We start from the raw sequence: 19177 nt of genomic DNA, 5'->3' as shown, positions 1-19177 counted from the left end.
ATTCACTAGTGATGGTGTCACATTACTTGAGGAATGTTCTCGCTTGTTAAATAAAAGACCAGTAGTCAGCTGATGGAAAAAGAGGGATTTCAAAAGATTCTTCTGAAGATGGCTAGTGCAAGAAAGAACAATCAAAGCTCAAGCCTGGACTTGTGAGATGGAGACGAACTATGTGAAATCTGATAGATTATGGATGAAGGATAAAGATGAAAGTTGCTGATGTAGCTTCATTGCCAGGTATTCCTCTCACGTCTTGACCATCCACTGTAAGGCCGCTCTATAAAACATCAGGAATTGAAGTAATGTTTCTTAGACTCTCTAGTTGACATTTGTAGATTGCAATACTCACTAGTAGAGTTCTTGGAGTAATTATTATTTGCTAACCTACCATTCCTTTTAACTTCCCAGGTTGTAAAATATGGATTCATAATGGCTCAGGATTGGCAGCTCAAGTATTGGACATGCAATCTAAAAGTCTCTCGGCAATTAACGTAGCTGTATTCAGAACAGAAAAACAAGAAAGGATTGGCATATTCATAGCATCAGGACCAAAAATAAATAGGGTTAGGTAGAATGCATGGAATGAAGGACAAGAAAATAATCCACAGAAACTATGAATGATATTCATTTGATGTCGTCAATTCAACCAAGTAGTAGAAAGAAGCACAAGAAGGGCCATTACACCAGGAGCCTCCAGAAAAATAGAAAAGGGACAGCAAGTTTAAAAAAAGGGGAGTTGAGCTTGAAATTTCCGCAGCAGATGCAGTATAGATAATGGTATAAATCTTCTAATTCTGCCAACTCTGGTGCAAAACTCCAGAATGGAGGCTTCCTGTCTGAATGTGAACTTTTGATGGGGAATCTTTCAGCATTCAGATTTAGGACAAGCAAGCTGATCAAAAAGACAGAAAAAAAATGCTCCCAGATGAGGGATGAAGCAAGATGCAATAAACTTAAAACACACTCCTGTTACCTACGGAAATTAAATTATTGAGTGGAATTGATACATGGGGCGCCGGGAATAAGAATATAAAATATGATCTCAGGGTCAAATAAGTTGTTCAGTAGAGATTCTAATTCAATGGTTCAAAGGTTCATTTTACTGTCAAAGTATGTTCAATACAATTCTAATATTTGTCTTCTCCAGATAGCTATGAAATAAAGAAAAACAACAGCATTAAATCCCTGCCCTTACCCCACCAAAAAAAAAACAAGGACAATAACAATCTCCAACTCCCTCACTCACAGGGAAAAGAACAGCAACAATAACAATCCCCGACCCCCGTCACTCGCAGGGGGAGAAAACAGCAACAATCCCCGACCCCCGTCACTGACCGGGGAAAAAACAGCAACAACAACAACAACCGCCAACCCCCTCACTCACCAGGGATAAATAACAGCGTCAATAACAATCTCCGATCCCTGTCACTCATGGGGAAAAGACAGTGACAATAACAATCTCGCAGGAAAGAACAGCGACAGTAGCACGTGCTAGAATAAAACAGAGAACCCAATGTCCTTAGGACTTTGGTAGTTGGTAGTGGTGGACTCAGAGAACTTCTGTCAACACTCCAAAATGCTTCTACTTCTTTTTATGTTTAAACATACTGCACAGTTATACAATAAATATTCCAGTAAACCAGTGAGTTTATAGGGAAGAGAAATCAACAAGTACTCTGAACCGCAGCTTGAGCAGATAACGTGCCATGTTCCTGATCCCTGGTGTTCTAGACCTCAGCTCCAGTTTTGGCCACAACCCAGGCAACAGTCCAGATCCCGGGCTCTCAATGCACAATCTACTCATACTCTGGATCCCAGATTCACATTCCTGATAAATGAACCAAGTGTCAAATGATGCCAAAGTGTCAAGATCTTCCAACAGTTGGAGGATGGATGCCTTACTTTATTTAAAATTAAAAACTAAAAAGAGTTAAATTCCAATTGGGGACATTTAGTTTAGTGCGGTCATGCGATTCCTTTTGTGAAGAATACCCGTTGGCAGGTACAACAAAGTGAACCCTTTTTAACTGTGCATATGGAAGTCAGAAGTCACCGTCAGTTTTCCCAGAAATAACACCAACCACATAAGCCTCACCGCTATTTATTACTACAAAACCTGGGCCGAAAGCTATAGTATGCATTCTAATGTTGTAAATCTTCTCAAGGGTTTCACAAGAGCGTTCTTAAATGAAACACAAATGCAACAGAAATGACTGCAGATGACCAAGAAGTTTTAAGGAGCTGATATAAAAAAGGTGGAAAATAGTGCAAGGAAAGGAATTTCAGAGTCAGGGTCTCGGATTAACTCACTGGAGGGACAATTGAAATTGGCGACATTCATGACAGCGGAATTGGAGGGAGCAGATATCTTTCAGAGCCTGAGGCAGGAAGAGATTGACGACAGGGTAAAAAGCCTGGGGGGATTTGAAAGCAAGGGTGAGATTTATGAAAGTGGAAAATTCCTCTTCAGTACAGAATGATAAATAAGCACAACCTTGTCTGATGAGGACATTCCTTTTTGAAATGATCTCTGGTGTGCAAGCTGACAGAGGTTCACTGGTACAGCCAAGCCTAAGGACATAAAAAAGGTATGCACAGGCATTTCAGGAACATGCATGCAGGTGGGCTCAAGTGTGACTGTGAAGGTGGGAAATGTTATTCTTAACGATGACACTGAACTACACTTGAAGTCCTATCAGGAACAGGGTTGAGGATCAAAGGTTCCACTCTCTGTCTGAACAAATGGCAATGGATTTGTTTTTCTGGAGCTGAAAGAAATCTCTGCTCATCTGCAACTACACATCAGATCATTTCGAGCAGGGGTTCCCAACTTATTTTTAAATGCCTTGGACCAATATCGTTGAGCAAGGGGTCTGTGAACCTCAGGTTGGGAACCCCTGACTTAGAGACTGCAGCAAAGTCGGGCCAGGGTCGTGGCAAGGTTGACCTGGTTGTTCTCAGCCTACACACGCCAGATTTTCTTTCAAACAATCTTCCCAGGAAAAGTTTAAAATGGGGGGCTGGGGGGGGGGGGAGGACAACCTAGATTAAATCCAGATATAACCATGCAAAAACAAAGAAAACAAACTGCAAGTGATTTAAAATAAAAGGAGAAAATGAAAGAAACAGTCAGTAGATCAAGAAACATGTGTGGGGAAAAAAGACAAAGTTAACATATTATGTTGAAGATCAAAGATGCAGCCTGACCTGCTGAGTATTTCCAGCATTTTCTGTTTTCACTTTAGATTCCCAGCAACAGCAGATGAAGAGACATCTGGCTACAAATGGATAGGAAAATGGAAGCTGGTTGAGCATTGCTGGACCACAGTAAAAAAAAGGTAGAGGAGGATGGTCTGGCCAAACATACCCTCAGCATGTTTGCAGCCTTGACACGAGAGGCGAGATAACTTTTGTCACAATCAGATTAGATTTAGCAGTGACTTAGACAGGAGACATCTTGCTCGCAATGTAGACCCGACCGGGTGCACTTAAAAAATGAATTCCCAGAAAGAAAACTACAAACTTACGGTCTTTAACATACAAGGAAGGTTGAGGATGGGAAGTATTTTGCAATGGCAGAAGAGTTAAGGGGTTGCTTTTTGAGGAGAGCAATGTTGACGGCAGAAAAATAACAACCCCTCCCCCCCACCCAGGGGAATTAGAACCATTAACCACATGAGCTAACAGTGGGGACAGGAAGGGAATCAGGGTATTCAGCAGTTTAGAGTAAGTGGTGGAGAAACACTGTGAACAAGGGTGCTCAGAGCAGGCAAAAGGTGAGATATGTCCAGAGAAAGGTGTAGGTTTAAAGCTGAGGCTGAGAGAAATTCTGAAGTTTAGTGAAGGGAAAACAGTATCAGAGGTTGCAGACCTGTTGATCTCAAGTCAAGTCACTTTTATTGTCATTTCAACCATAACTGCTGATACAATGCATAGTAAAAATGAGACAACGTTTTTCAGGACTGTGGTGTTACATGACACAGTACAAAAACTAGACTGAACTAGTTCAGACTGAACTACATTAAAAAAAAAACTACACTAGACTACAGACCTACCCAGGACTGCATAAAGTGCACAAAACAGTGCAGGCATTACAATAAATAATAAACAAGACAAGGGCAGTAAGGTGTCAGTCCAGGCTCTGGGTATTGAGGAATCTGATAGCTTGAGGGAAGAAACTGTTACATGTCTGGTCGTGAGACCCCGAATGCTTCGGTGCCTTTTCCCAGACAGCAGGAGGGAGAAGAATTTGTATGAGGGGTGCGTGGGGTCCTTCATAATGCTGTTTGCTCTGCGGATGCAGCGTGTAGTGTAAATGTCCGTAATGGTGAGAAGAGAGACCCCAATGATCTTCTCAGCTGACCTCACTATCCGCTGCAGGGTCTTGCAATCCGAGATGGTGCAATTTCTGAACCAGGCAGTGATGCAGCTGCTCAGGATGCTTTCAATACAACCCCTGTAAAATGTGATGAGGATGGGGGGTGGGAGATGGACTTTCCTCAGCCCTCGCAGAAAGTAGAGATGCTGCTGGACTTTCTTTGCTATGGAGCTGGTGTTGAGGGACCAGGTGAGATTCTCTGACAGGTGAACGCCAAGAAATTTGGTGCTGTTAATGATCTCTACCGAGGAGCTGTCAACATTCAGTCCAGAGTCACTGAAATCCATAATTATATTATTGACACCAAGTGCAACAACCTCATTTATCCTGTACTCTGATGCGACCAACACAAAGATTCTAATTGTAATTTGACTCACTGGGGTGGGAAGTTATTTTGTTCATCTGATAGCTCCGTCAATCTACAACACTTGTGTTTTGTAAACAGTGCTGTTTTCCTCCTTTCAAAATTGACAAGGTTAATCCAAAGTTAAGAAGCAGAAATGCATTTCAATGACACAGAAACAGAGAACAGAAATACACAAGGCAAGAAAAAGTTGAAAATGGTGATATTCCAATGAAAAGAATTCAGCATTGGTTCCTCAACAATAAATGACAGTAAATTGCAAAGTTCACAGCTACATTTCATTAGGAGTTTGAGATTTGGTTTGACATCTAACACACTCGAAAATTCTACACATGCACCATGGAGAGCATTCTGACAGGCTAGATCACTGACTGGTAAGGTGGGGGGGGGGGGGGGAGGTTACTGCACAGTAAGCTGCAGAAAGCTGTAAAATTATCATGGGTGCTAGCCTCCATAGTATCCAAGACATCTTCAAGGAGTGGTGCCTCAGAATGGCAGCATCCATCTTTAAGGACTCCCACCACCCAGGACATGCCCTTTTCACATTGTTACCATCAGGAAGGAGGTACAGGAGCCTGAGGGCACACACTCAGTGATTCAGGAACAGCTTCTTCCCTCTGCCATCCGATTCCTAAATGAACATTGAACCCATGAACACTACCTCACTACTACTCATTTAACAATTTTATACACACATATATTTACTGTAATTATATTTTTTCTATATTTATCATGTTTCAAAGTGATATTAGACCTAATTCTGAAAAGTTCTTCCTGAACTCAGAGAATTAAACAACTGTTTAAAAAGTGCCTTGAAATGCATATAATGAAACTTGACAATCCCGATTTCATTTTATATAATCAGTATCTTTTTAAATGTTCAGGAGACACATGCATCTCAGGACCAATGCTAGCAGAAAAAACAAATTCGTTTCATTAAAAATTAAAAATCATGGAGGCAATTTATGCACAGAACATTAGTGTATGATGTACAGTTGTTTTTTTTTTAGCAATTCTCATGCAACCAGCATATTCAAGCAATTGAGAATGTGTTGTGTTATCATTGCCACCACTACCCTCCAAAATGCCCCCCACTGGTGCCTGATGGCTGAGTGGAGGGTATACTGAACGAAGGTGTCAGGAGAGCAGTTTATGATGACAGCTTGCAGCAGAGAAAAACAGCTGGGAAATCTGGTAGGAAACTGAAACAGTGAACTGTTTTCCTGAGCAGAGACAATCTGATGGAATTGGGAATTTGTCAAAAGATTTCATACAAGTTTTCCACCTTGAAGATTATTTCACCTTCTTGATGGCAGAATCTTAAAACATTTGATGTAATATGGAGGAGGGAAGTTCTGAAGTTCACTTTGACTTAGTGAAGTTTAACAACCATCACTGAAAGAGATTTATTCTAAATTACTCTTTGCGAACACAAAAACATTTGGAAGCTTCAAAATTATTCTCCATAAGGAAATCAAAACATAAATAAATTCATTTTCACAGTGTGATGTATTTCTTTTTATTTTAATTTTTTTCCCCCAGTTAACACTGTGCTCGTAGTATTTGCTGAATAAATAATTTGGCGATTCAACCAAATACAAACAACACCCCAGGCTGAGTACTCAGGGGATGTGCACACCAGCTCACTGACAATTTCAATGCTTGATTCATCCAGGAGGCTGTCCCCACATGCTTCAGATCAGCCACCACCATCCCTGTACCAAAGAACTCTACAATTTCAGAACCAGGTGGTACTGATGCCAATTATCATGAGCTGCTCTGAACAGCTGAAATTAAAAACACAAATTAAAAACTCTTCTCCTGCCACATTGGACACTCATCAATATGTTTACCAAGAGAACCACTCTTCCACAGATACCAAAGTATCCATCTTGCACCTTGCCCAGACACACCAAGAATGCTGTTCCTGGATTTCAGATCAGCATTTAACACTATTGTCCCACAGACGCCGGTGAACAAACTCCTACTCCTCGGTCTAAATACAGCACAGTGCAATCTTGTACTTCCTAATGAACAGACCCTCAGACTGTCAGGATGGACCACCGCCCCTCCCTCCTCATCATCCGCAATGTAGGTTTCCCCCCAGGACTGCATGCTGAGAGTCCATCGCTCACACAGGACTGCAGGGTCAAACACCCAAGCAATCACAATGTCAAGTTCACCGATAACACAGTGTGATGGTGGGGCTCAACACCAACAAGGAAGTGATGACCTACAGAGAGGAAGTGGAAGAGCTCAAGGCCTGGTGCCAGGCAAGTAACCTCGTCCCTAATGTCAGCAAGACAAAGGAGATCGTCATCAAATCCAGGAAAACATGCATCACTCAGACACCTGGCAGCACAGCAGTTTCAAAGCACATCAAACACAAACTCTCATGGTCTCAGAACACACCCTACACAGCGCTGAAAACTCAGCAAAACACCTCTGCTTTCTGAGGCAGCTGAAGACATACACATCCATACTCACGTCATTCTACAGTTGTGAAGTCAAGGGCATCTTAATATGCTCCATGACTGCTTGGTATGGAAACTTCACCTCGGTAGACAGGAAGGTCCTGCAATGAGTAGTCAAAACTGCCCAATGCATCACTGGCACCAGCCTACATGTCATCAAGAACGTATATACAAAACGGAGCCGGAAAGGGGCTAGTAACAACATGAAGGATCACACACACCCTGCTCATGGACTGTGTGCTCTACTCCCATGAGGGAGGAGGCTACGTAGCATCCACGCCAGGACCACCCCAGGACTCAAAAACTGTTGCCTTCCCTAGGCAGCAAGTCTGATCAAAACCTTCACCCACTAATTCCATCACCACTTTATTATTTCCCCAGTCACTTTATCTACAGTTTTGAATCACTTTATGGACAAACAATGCATCTACATGTATGCTATCTTATGCATTTGTATTCATTGTATGCTTTAAAATTATTATTATTGTTGTGTTCTTTGCGCTGCATCAAACACAAAGTAACAATTATTTTGTTCTCCTAACACTTGAGCCCTGATGAAGGGTGTTGGCCTGAAACGTTGACTTTATTCATTTCCATAAATGCTGCCTGACCTGCTGAGTTCCTCCAGCTTTTTGGATTTCCAGAATCTGCAGACTACCTCATGTTTATGACTTCTGCACGGGAAATTATATTAAACAATCTTGAATCTTGGACTACACCAATATTTCTTCACCAATGTAACTCACAGAAAACATTACACAAGATCACAACTTAAATCTTTGAAAAGCCTGTGATAAATAACTAACAATTACATTGGTACTGGAACACTGCCGTGAGTACCAGAGCTTTGCAGAAATCAACAAAAAAAATCCTACATGCTCTGAGCAGCCAAGATTTTGAATCTCTATCCAAAGTTGGGAAATCTTTCCTTGCAAAACCTCCGAACTAGGAATTTCCAGTAAACAACAAGCTTAGGTCAAATGTTACCAAGAATTCTCAAAATTAAATAACCTGTTATAAGGAATTGTCAATAGAGAAAAAAAAGAGTCCAAAAGCACACTCCCAATTATTGTCCAAAATTTCCAAAAAACACTCAGCACTCTCAGGAATATTTATGAAGAAAGCAAATTCAAAATCCATGACCAATCTGAATCAGCTATGCTACAATGCATAACATTAACTCTAAAAGTACAAACCAGGACAGGGCTTTCAAGTGCTGATTTCATCAACTTTGCCTTACATCATTCTTCTTTTGTTCTTCTTTCTTTTCTTTTTCAATCTTTTTATTGAGTTTCATATATATATGAAAAAACATAACATAATAATGAATAGGTTATAAATACAATAGACTTGAAATTACATTAGTAATAGGATAATAATATCCTATTAAACATCAACTAAAAAAAGTACATTAATCAATCAAGTCTATATAATTATATATGAAAAAAAAACAAAAATAATCATCAAAAGGAAAAAAAATTTGAAAATATATAAAAGAGAATATATATTGAAAAAAACCCCACTAAACTAAACTAACATGGGCAATAATAACAGTTTATAAGTATATGATAGTGTCAAAAAAAAACTCCGGAACTCCATACCTGAACAAGAATAAGTAAAGAGAAGGTCTGGAAGAGGCCAAATTAATTCATATGAAAATGTCGAATGAACGGTCCCCAAGTTTCTTCAAATTTAATTGATGAGTCAAAAATAGTGCTAATTTTTTCCAAACTCAGATAAGAAATAGTTTGAGAAAACCACTGAGACATGGTAGGAGGATTTACTTCTTTCCAGTTTTGTAATATAGACCTTCTGGCCATTAATGTTACAAAAGCAATCATTCGTCTGATTGGAGGGGAATTGTTCTTCTTGCAACGAGGCTCCTAAATTCCTGTTTCTTGTCCCCTCTCGTCAGTACTTATTTCCAAGATGGCGGCGCGACGCAGCTTGCAGCGGCCACTCCAGAACTGATTATCTGTTATTTGTGAAGTGAGGTGCCGTGCGCAATCATAATCAATTGAAAACGGACGTGGGAGCACGGAGGAACATCGGGAAATCTCCAGGAAGACCTTCTTCATTGCTGCTGCTGCTGTGAGGTCCGGGACTCTGCTGGGAAGAACAGGCCCCCAGTCCTCGGGGTCAGGTTGCTGATGGCCATTGGCAGGGCCGTCTCAATATGCTCGGCAGAGGATGGTGCTCGGAGAAGCTGTGCCGGAGGGGATGGTCAGAGACTCGGAGGTTCGACGGACTCAAAGTCCACTGCGGTCAAGTTGCTTTCGGTGTGTACTGTGTCTGCGAGGCTGGGTTCGATGGAGCTTTCATTGTGTGCTGCATCTGCGAGGCTGAGTCGGGCGGCGCCATGGAAGTCCATAGCGGGGGTACTCCCTTCTGCCGCCGGCGTGGGATGGGGAGTCTGTCGGGACCCTGGGGACTTGTGGAAACTGTGTGGTGATTTCTTTTGAACTTATAGTCCTTTAACATCTTTGGACTATTTTCACTGTGCCCATGGTCTGTTTTTTTATCAATTATGCTATTGTTTGCACTGTTTGTAACTATGTGGTTTTGTGCAGGTCTTGTAGCTTTAGTTTTTGGTTTTGTTTTGTCTGGTGGAATTGGAGCTCCTTTCTGGGGAACAGGCTAAGTCAGTAGCGTGATATTAATACTCAGCAGCCTCTCCGGACTCTGGATTGGGGATTGCCAAACGTTATGTGGATTTTCTGGTGTAGTCTGTTTTGTCATGTGCTTTTGTGATATCATTCTGGAGGAACGTTGTCTCATTTTTTAACTGCATTTCATTTGTGGTTTCTAAATGACAATAAACTGAATCTGAATATCTACCTTCAGAATAGTGGATCAAAATCAATATTTCAGCATTTCAGTGGAGAATGAGCCTGTGATAGGACTGTCTGAATCTTCTCAAACAGCACACGCTTTCAGCAGTCCCTGAAAGCTATGCTGACGAGTAATTATAAGGCTTTTCCCGTTCTAAAAGTAAATAAAAATCCTAATTTTCCTTAAACAGAGGTATGGCAGAGACAGAAGCGATGTTCATCACACAACATTTAAAAACTCCAAAGTAATAAATGCTATAAGTGTTCAGGTCAGAATACACGAGTATAGAGAGAAAAACAGTTAACACTTCAACCACCTTTCATCAGAAACATTAGAAATACATATAAAAAAAACATTTTAAGCTTAAGATGAGGGATGAGGAGAATATGGCTGAGACCAAGAGGAAATCCGTAAGAAACAGCGCGGGTGCAAGCCAACAGAAGACTGTATAAACTTGTTAAATGCAACTGATCTGCGTGTGGAGGAAATGTAACTAGAAAGAGATGTACGAGGTTACAAATGTTGCAGATCATCAGCGAAGGAAAATGAGTTGTGATTAATCCATTGTCTGAATCCTCTCAAACAGCACTTGTTCTCAAAAGACCCCATAAAACTACACTGAGAAGTAGGGGCCCATCACAAGTCCAGACCAGGAGAATGGATGTTATTGGGCACCATCACAGAGCAAGCTTCTGACAGAACTAGCCTGTTCTGATGAAAGGGCAATAGCCTGTGGCATTAAAAACTTCTCCCTCAAGAGGATCACAACCTTGTTGTGGTTTGGAGGCTTGCATGCCTCAATGAACTGGAGAGCGATATTGGCTGGAGTCAGGGTTTTATGCCTTGGCTCTTGGTATGGTCACCTGTGCCAAACAGGTCAAAGGTTTGAGGCCAGACTAAGCGTGGTCCACCGGTCCTCCACGTTCAGGGGTTAAGCTCAGGGACAACAACCCTGACTGGCAAAACAAAATTGTTATGGGAACAGCAATGAAGAATCTCTCTACATCTGAGTGCGACGGTATTCCAGAGTCTCCATCTGGGACATACATGACTGAGAGTAGTGAACACCGAGAGGAAGCTACTGGCACGATGAAGAAAGCTCTGAACACCACCGGAGATGAAGGACTTACATTGCTGCTCTAAACACCAGCAGCATAGCAGGTACTACGAAATGAATTTACTCTCTCTTCAGAAATACTGCACGACATTGAGAAGACATCAGTTACTCGAGAGATAAGAGGAACAAGTGGAGATGTTTTGAAGATTATTCAGGGAGCTGGGAAGCTGTTGCAGAGATACCTGCTTCATCATTAGCTACTGATGAAGTTCCAAAAACAGGAAAGTGGCCAATATTGTACTGTTGTTTAAAAGGGTACCAGAGACAAACCAGGGGACTACAGACCAGTTAACTTGACATTAGTGGTGGGCAAGTTACTGATGAGACATGATCTACCAATATTTGGATAGAGAGTCTAATGAGGAGAAGTCCGCATGACTTTGTATGTGAAACATCAAGCTTTACAAACCTTTTTTGACAAGGAGCTGAGGAGGGCAGAGGAATGCATGGAAGTGCAGGAGATCCAACAGGACCAAGGATTTGGGGACCCTTAACATTATGTGTGAACATTTACAGTAGCTAGGGGCTATTTCAAGATTCAAGGCAGTTACTTTTCTTCAGTCATTTGGTTCCTGAACAAGCTGGTACAACCCTAGTCACTGGAGTTTAGTAACACTATGATAACTTGGCTATAAAATGGACCTTTAAACATTTTTACCAGGACAAACATAATCAGTGTTTTTCTTGTGAAGGCTGCTTATACTAATGCTACATGTCTGTGATCCTGCTTTGAATTGCACCTGTGTAGGCATGTACTTGTTCATATGACAATAAACTTGACTTTAGTTTCTGTTTCGGAACCAGTTGAATTGACCGACCTGAGAGAAAATGCAATGGGAACAGTTTTCACCACTATTTCAGAATAGCCCGGGGAGGGGGTGGGGTGGGGGGAAGTGACAAAGGAAATAATGAAGTCAAAGGTTGCCAATAATTACAGCAGAAAGAATGCCAAAGGCTCCCTCGAGAGGCCATGGCAGTTCCTGATACAAACAGCCTACAGGTTTGCTACTAAACATACTTGCCTTCCAGACGTATTAGCTCCCAATTCTATTCTACCACAAGGAAGATGCAATATACTGAGGAATCAAAAGGAACCTCATCGGTAAACAAGCAAATATTGAAGAAAATGACACAAATCTGGTCTCCTCTGCCAATTCCGTCATTGAACCTGAAGGTTAACCATTAACATATTGCTTTAGAAGCACCACTTGTGAACATGGACATGTTATTGCCTGCACTTCAATTGAACTGAACCATGTGGTAGAGGCTTAAACAAATAACCTGGCGCCCGCAAGCCAACATCCAATATTCCACAGAGATGACGCAGATAAGCAGGTTATTCAACTTGTTTTCAATGATCAAACTGGAACATGCCAATTAAAAGCAACATACAGTGTGTACATTATGTAAAATCTATACAGAATGGATGAAAAATTACACAGTGTTGAGAAAAAGTCCCTCAGGCGAGCTAGTTTCTGTCATCCAACATTTTGAATTCTTTTCTTCCCGCACTGTAAGGACACTTATCAGATTTTAGCAAAGTTCTGTGACTCATGTTTCCAAACTCCAAACATTATTTGTCGAGGAGAAGCTCTAGCCAGTCAAATCAAGCATTAACAAGATTCTGGATTATCAAAGGACAAATTAAAGTCATAGAAATACCATTTTGGTCAGCACCAAACAACACATTTTTTAAAAAAAAAACAGAGTACACTGCAGATGCTGGGGTCAAAGCAACATGTACAACAAGCTGGAGGAACTCAGCAGTTCAGGTAGCATCCGTGGAAATGAGCAGTCAACGTTTCGGGCCAAGTCCTGACGAAGGGTGTCAAACTGCATATAACTTCTGAGTTCCCAGCTACACTGGGAAATACACTGGCATACTCCGAATTCCTTTAAAAAAACAATTAAAATCCTAATTTGATTGCTAACTTACTGTGGAGATAAATATTGTCTAGAGTAATGTAATTATGATTATAAAACTGTTACAACTGATGATACAATGGTGCAGCTTTCTAGAACTCTGGTTAGGCAAAATCTGAGCTACTGCACTCAGTCTGGTCACACTTATTATAGGACAGATGTGAAGGCTTTATGAAGGATTCAGAAGAGGTTTACCAGGTTTTTGTTTTCTCACAAGCAGAGGAAGTTCAGAAGCTGGAAATTTATAAAATTATGAGAGGCATTGATAGACAGACAGTATTGTTGTTCCAGGTTTAATCCCTGTTGCTGTCTGTAAAGAGCTTGTACGTTCTCGCTGTGACTGTGTGGGTTTCCTCTGGGTGTTCTGGTTTTCTCCCACAGTCCAATGATGTATCTGTTCGTAGGTTAATTGGTCATTGTAAACGGTTCCACGATTAGGCTAGGGGCCTTCTGGCCCTTTGAGCCATACCGACCAACATCCCCTTGATTTTAATCTCAGCCTATTCACGGGGCAAGACACAATGACCAATTAACCTACCAACCTACCACAGTCTATCGTAAAGAGTAGTCAACGTTTTGGGCTGAAACCCTTTGGCAGGACTGTGGATAAAAAAAACTGTGGAGTAGATTTAAAAGATGGGGGGAAGGGAGAGAGAAAGACAAAGTGATAGGTGAAATCTGGAGGTGGAGGGATGAAGTAAAGAGCTGGGAAGTTGATTAGTAACAGAGACAGAAGGCCATGGAAGAAAGCGAAGAGGGTGCAGCACTGGGGGGGGGGGGCGATGGGCAGGCAAGGAAGTGAGGTGAGAGAGAGAGAAAAAAAAGGGGGTGGGAAATGGTGAAGGGGAGGGGGGTGGAGGGCATTACCAGAAGTTACTTGAACTTGGCAGGAATTGAGCCCAGATCACTGGTACTGTGAAGCATTGTGCTAACCACTACAATGCACAGGACAGAGACAGTCAAACTTTGAATAAATTAATTCAAAATGTCTATTTTTTGTGGCCGAGACAGCACTGGCTAGCTCAGCATTTATTGCCCATGCCAAATTTGCTCTTGAGAATTTGTGGCCGTGACAACAAATAAAAGTGGGCCTATAGTCAGTTGTCAGCCAGACCAGGCAAAACTGGCAGATTTAAACCCCTGAAGGACATGAGTGAGCCATTTGGATTTATAAAGACATCCCACTAATACCAGGTTATTAATTGAATTAAATCTACACTGCTGTCATGGCAGTAATTGATCTTGGGTCTCTTGATTACTTATTCAGTTATTCAACTATCCCACCATCACCATACCTATCAAAGCTTGCAAAAAGTAAAAAAAAAACAAAAGTAGAGACTGCTTGCGGCGGTAGTCAACACGAAAAGGTGGAGTTAAGAGCTCTTGCTCGTTCACAGAAAACATGGGTGGGATTGCAAATCGACAGGAGGTTCCTGCTGTGCAAATTCTGACTAAGCACTCAGAAATAGTGCAGCTAACAATTATTTTATAGACAGGGCCTATATTTCTTTATTGGAAATAATTATGTCCCAGCTATGCCCTTTCCAGCTTTTCTTTTTAAAGGCTTAGAGATGGTTAGGAGGTTGAAACAAACCAAAGTGGTGTACTGGAAGGAAGAGGACTTGGTTATCAATGCGTAATGGAAGCCAGGTGATGCCAAAAAGCACAGTGAAGAAAGACGGAGAGATGGGGGCCAATTTAGGAATCAAACATGTTCACCTCCTCTGTCTCTGCTCCCTTGCACTTCTTGAGAGAACCTTTGCCCAATTCTACTTCATCTGTCATTGTGGAGACAGTACTCCCCCAGCAGCAGCTTTTGCTCCAGTTGCCTGAAGGTGCCAAGAGGGAATAACACACTGCCAAAGTAAATCAGGGAATCAGGATACTCTCTGTGCTGTAAGCAGGGTAGAAACCAAGATACAAAAGAGAATTAAAACAGAGCTGCAGGATACGAAAGTGGCAACGGCATTTTCTAGAATGGAATGAACTATGTCAGACAAAACAGGCGTAATATCAAACCCCACTGTTCCTACTACCCCAAGTGTGCAACTAAATTAAAAGTGTTCTAAATAGTGAGTTTTCCATATCGGAGCCTGACCAGGAGTAAGGTCATCTTCAGGTTATAAATAATCTTCTCATTTAAACAGCATTGCCTTCTTTTCAGGTCAGGCAGCTTCTACAGAAAGAAAAAGTTAGAAGAAAGAGAAAAACGAGTTAGTCCAGATCATAGAAAGTATGATCTGTCCCCCTGCCCACCCTAATTTTTCCCCTTCTCCCACTATCTAGGTGAACTGCTGAGGGTTTCCAGCTATTTTGATTTGGTTTCAAATTTACAGTGTCTGTAGTTTTGCTTTATTTTCACTTCAAGGTGGAACATGGAAGAGCAGAGACTAAATAAATAGTGCAGGAATAATTGGGAAGAGGATATTCCTTATGAGGATCAGAGGAGCATTTCTCTTTCACTGATCCCTGCTCACTTCCTCGTAGGCTGCTGTGTGAAGACTTACTGTTAGGATACCTTTAAAGCTGCATATTGATCCTTCTCAGGTGCTGAAGTCCCACAGAGCAGAAAGGCCCCGAATGACTTTGGATAACTGTACCATCTGCCCAAGGCAATACATAAATAGCAACAATCAGCACTCAGTGGTTTCAAGGTGGATAATCATTTTACTTAAAAAGCAAAAAGAGATCATTCAGTTACGAATAACAGGAAGTGCTCGAAACACACAGCGAGTCAGGTAGCATCTTTGGAAAGAGGAACAGAATTAAGATATGACCATGGGAATTCCTCCCTTGATTAGAGATACTCCAAATGCACTTTTCCAACAAAGCCCAAATGGAACAGCACCTCGACTTCTAACTGGGCACATTACAGCCTATGGGCCTCCATATTAAATTTAACCATTTCAGGAAGCTTGATTTTTCTATTTGTGTTAGAAGTGGAGGGTTCTGCTATAAAGAATTGCATCTGTAATATTTCCCGCTCTCCGCAGACCGTACCGATCTGCTGGGGATTCCAGCACTTCTCCTATTGCAGGTTCAGCCGCTCAGAGCTTCACCGTGTCCTTTCTGTCTGTCGCTGTCTTTCTACCTTCTATCATGCATCTATTAGGCAGACAGCTCCAAAATACCACTGATGCTGAAAATCTGAAATTTAAAAAAAAAACAGAAAATGCTGGAAACATTTCACATGTCAGGGAGTATTAGTGGAGAGAAAATCAGAATTAAACTTTAAAGATCTGAGACCTTTTGACAGAACTGGAAGAGAGAGAAAGACTAATTAATTTTTAATAAGAGGTGGGTGAGAGACTGGTAGAACACAGGAATCTCTCTGAAAGGGCGAGTCCAAATAGGTTAATGCAAACGAGAGATGGTGGAAATCCAAAGCAACACACACACAAAGTGCTGGAGGAACTCAGCAGGTCAGGCAGCTTCACTGGAAAAGAGTAGAGTCAATGTTTTGGCTGAGACCCTTCAAAAACATATTACACTCCTTTGCATGTTTAATGTGCAGTTTATTGCAAAGCTGTGGGGCATGCTGTGAAATGTAAGATGATATGAACAGAATAAACACTAAGCCAATTTGATGTCAGGCAAAAATAACCACTTTTCATATGGGGAGAAAGTAGTTGAATGACCTAAAGTTGAAAACTTCCAAATTAAATCCAGAAGGCAGCAACATGCTCAAACAAAATATCCTGTTCCTCCAGCTTGCTTTGAGACTCACTTTTACAATACCATAAACATTGCACTCACCTCAGCAATCCAAGCCTTACCAGTGATACTCCCGTCATTCTATTATCCTCCCCCACCCCCACCCATCCTGCTGCCACAGTCCTGACTGAACAGCAGCAGGCATCCAAGTTTCAATTCCCCAGAGTATGGCAAGCTGTTGCTGTACCTTTAAGATTCAGACTGCCAATTATGGCCGGCTGCATTCCTTCATGGAAAAAAAGCCCTCATGCTGAGCACTCAGTGCTCAACCATAGGAGTTTCATTTCTACTACTACTGTTTGTGATCTCACCATGGGATTTCATTTGTGTCATCTTGTTTATTTCAAGTCTGAGTCTGAGTTCATTCTAGACCTCAGTCTGCACTCGGGTTCACCATCGTCTGTAGCTCTCTCGTTATATCTATGACTTAAAACAAACTTATTTTCTCACTCTCCCAGTCCTAATGAGTGATCTCTGAGCTCAAAAATAACTCTGCTTTGCTTCTTAAAGTTAAGGTTCCAACTGCTCAGTGCTTCCAGCATTTTTTATTGTTTTATTTCAGATTCCTAGCACTTGTAGTTTAATGTTACCATTAAAATGATCCTTGTTAAAATTATTTTCCATTAGTTTCCTAATGTACTTCAGAGGTGTCCTTGTCTCTACTTGGTACTAGTGCAGTCCATCTCTCCTGAACCATCCCTTTTAAGCTCCCAGTTTTCAATGGAAATAACACGATGCTACACACAGAAGTGCCTGCCTTCCACTTCTTTACACAATCCTAGAGACTAACTTTCAATTCCTATACTGGAAATAATCTGAAGATCAGTTTGTATCCTTATCTTTAAATCAACTAGATATAGGTGGTTTAAATTATTTCCCACTAGGTCACTCATGAATGCTTGTTCATTAACTTATACCTGTCCTCCACAGAATCCTTTCTGATCCATCTTGGGAAACTGTTCACCATCTCACAAATGTATGTGCCTGAGCGAAGATTTGCAAATACTTTTGGAAGTGCAACAATGGTCTGTAATTAACTATTAAGGACTACCCACTAATTTGTGATTCCTCAGAAGAAATTTGGTTCCTATTTTCTACTTCTCTCTGGTATTAGAACTGTCATCGTTAATCATCAGACATCTATTCCACTAGAGTACATAAGCAGCACAGCTTTAACATATGATTCACAGCAACCCCCATCCGAATGCAATCATCTCCTGTTGTGGTGCATTTCTTGTGCTTTGGCTCATTTTGAGCACAATATTTCGCAAGTGATAAAAATTGAGTTCAAATACTGAAAATCTATCATTTGCCAAAATTAGTTACGTTTTCCTTGCTCTGAAACACTGCCACATCACAAACTCAATTCATAAAGAATCAGGGCTGCTCCAGCCCATTTAAAAGCAGTGATTAAAGATGACTGTTAAATTGTATCTCTGATTTTACAGGAGGAAGGGCAGGTTCATTGCCCGTGTTCATTAATTCGGTCTCTACACCTTCACAGTCATAAGCTGCTGATCACCTCTTACTCTCAAGCGGGGGGGGGGGGGGGGGTAGTTAACGCCATGGATCCCAGTCTAAGGTCCATGGCATTAAAAAATGATTGGGAAACTTTGCTCTAGAGAATGCTGCATAAAATTCTCGTCCAGCACGGCACTGAAGTCTTACATGGTTGAAAAAATTTTCTGCTTCATCAGATTTTAATCCAAGGTCACAGTTGCTCCCTCAGGTACATGTTTAAAGTAAGTCCCGTGATACAAATTTCCAAGAGCACAAGGAATTAATCCTTCAAGTGATTTCACAGAAACAACTGACAACCTGGTAACTGTCACCATGTGATTGCTGCCACCTTTCTACCCACAGACATGTTGTCCTACCTCCGAGGTTAGCATAATTACATTAGAATCCAGGAAAGAGCTGTAGAAGGCCACTTGGCCCATAGCACATGTTCATCTGTTCTCCACAGGACTGATATTATATCTAAAAATCTAACTGAATTTTGAATATACTCATTGACTGAGCCTCCAAGACCCTCTTGAGTAGATAATTCCCAAGGTTCTCCGTGGGTCAAGAATTCTCGTTTCATCCCAATCCCGAATGCCCTGCCCTTTATTATAAAACTGGAGCTACTGGTACTAGAGATCGCAGCCAAGCAATCATCACCTTTCCATGTACTCTGTTAACCCCATAAGAATTTTGTATATTTTAATGAGGTTCCATCTCATTCTTCAAACTTGGGAATATGCTGTAATATAACTAAGTCAGTATCCCCGGAACCAATTCAGTCATTCAGTCAGCCTTAGGCTGCATTCCCTCTCTAGCAAAAATGTATTTGTTTATGCAGGATGTGATGACCTGTACCCAGGTTATTTTGA

General features: G+C 41.3%; 1 protein-coding gene across 10 annotated transcripts in view; it reads right to left on the bottom strand.

The window, feature by feature from the left end:
• LOC132403654 (plexin-B2-like) overlaps positions 1–19177 on the bottom strand; it is a 249573-nt gene that overhangs the window by 126527 nt on the left and 103869 nt on the right. For 4 of the 10 annotated variants that reach the window (XM_059987166.1, XM_059987165.1, XM_059987164.1 and 1 more), the window contains one exon: positions 8413–8495. The exons of the other annotated variants lie outside the window; for them this stretch is intronic. The gene's annotated coding sequence lies outside the window, so the exon portion shown is untranslated. The remainder of the gene's footprint in view (positions 1–8412; positions 8496–19177) is intronic. 10 annotated transcript variants of the gene reach the window in all.

This window comes from Hypanus sabinus, chromosome 13 (genome assembly GCF_030144855.1).
Source record: "Hypanus sabinus isolate sHypSab1 chromosome 13, sHypSab1.hap1, whole genome shotgun sequence".
Lineage (NCBI taxonomy): Eukaryota > Metazoa > Chordata > Chondrichthyes > Myliobatiformes > Dasyatidae > Hypanus > Hypanus sabinus.
The sequence above is the reverse complement of the archived record's forward strand: the minus strand, read 5'-3'. Positions and strand labels throughout refer to the sequence as shown.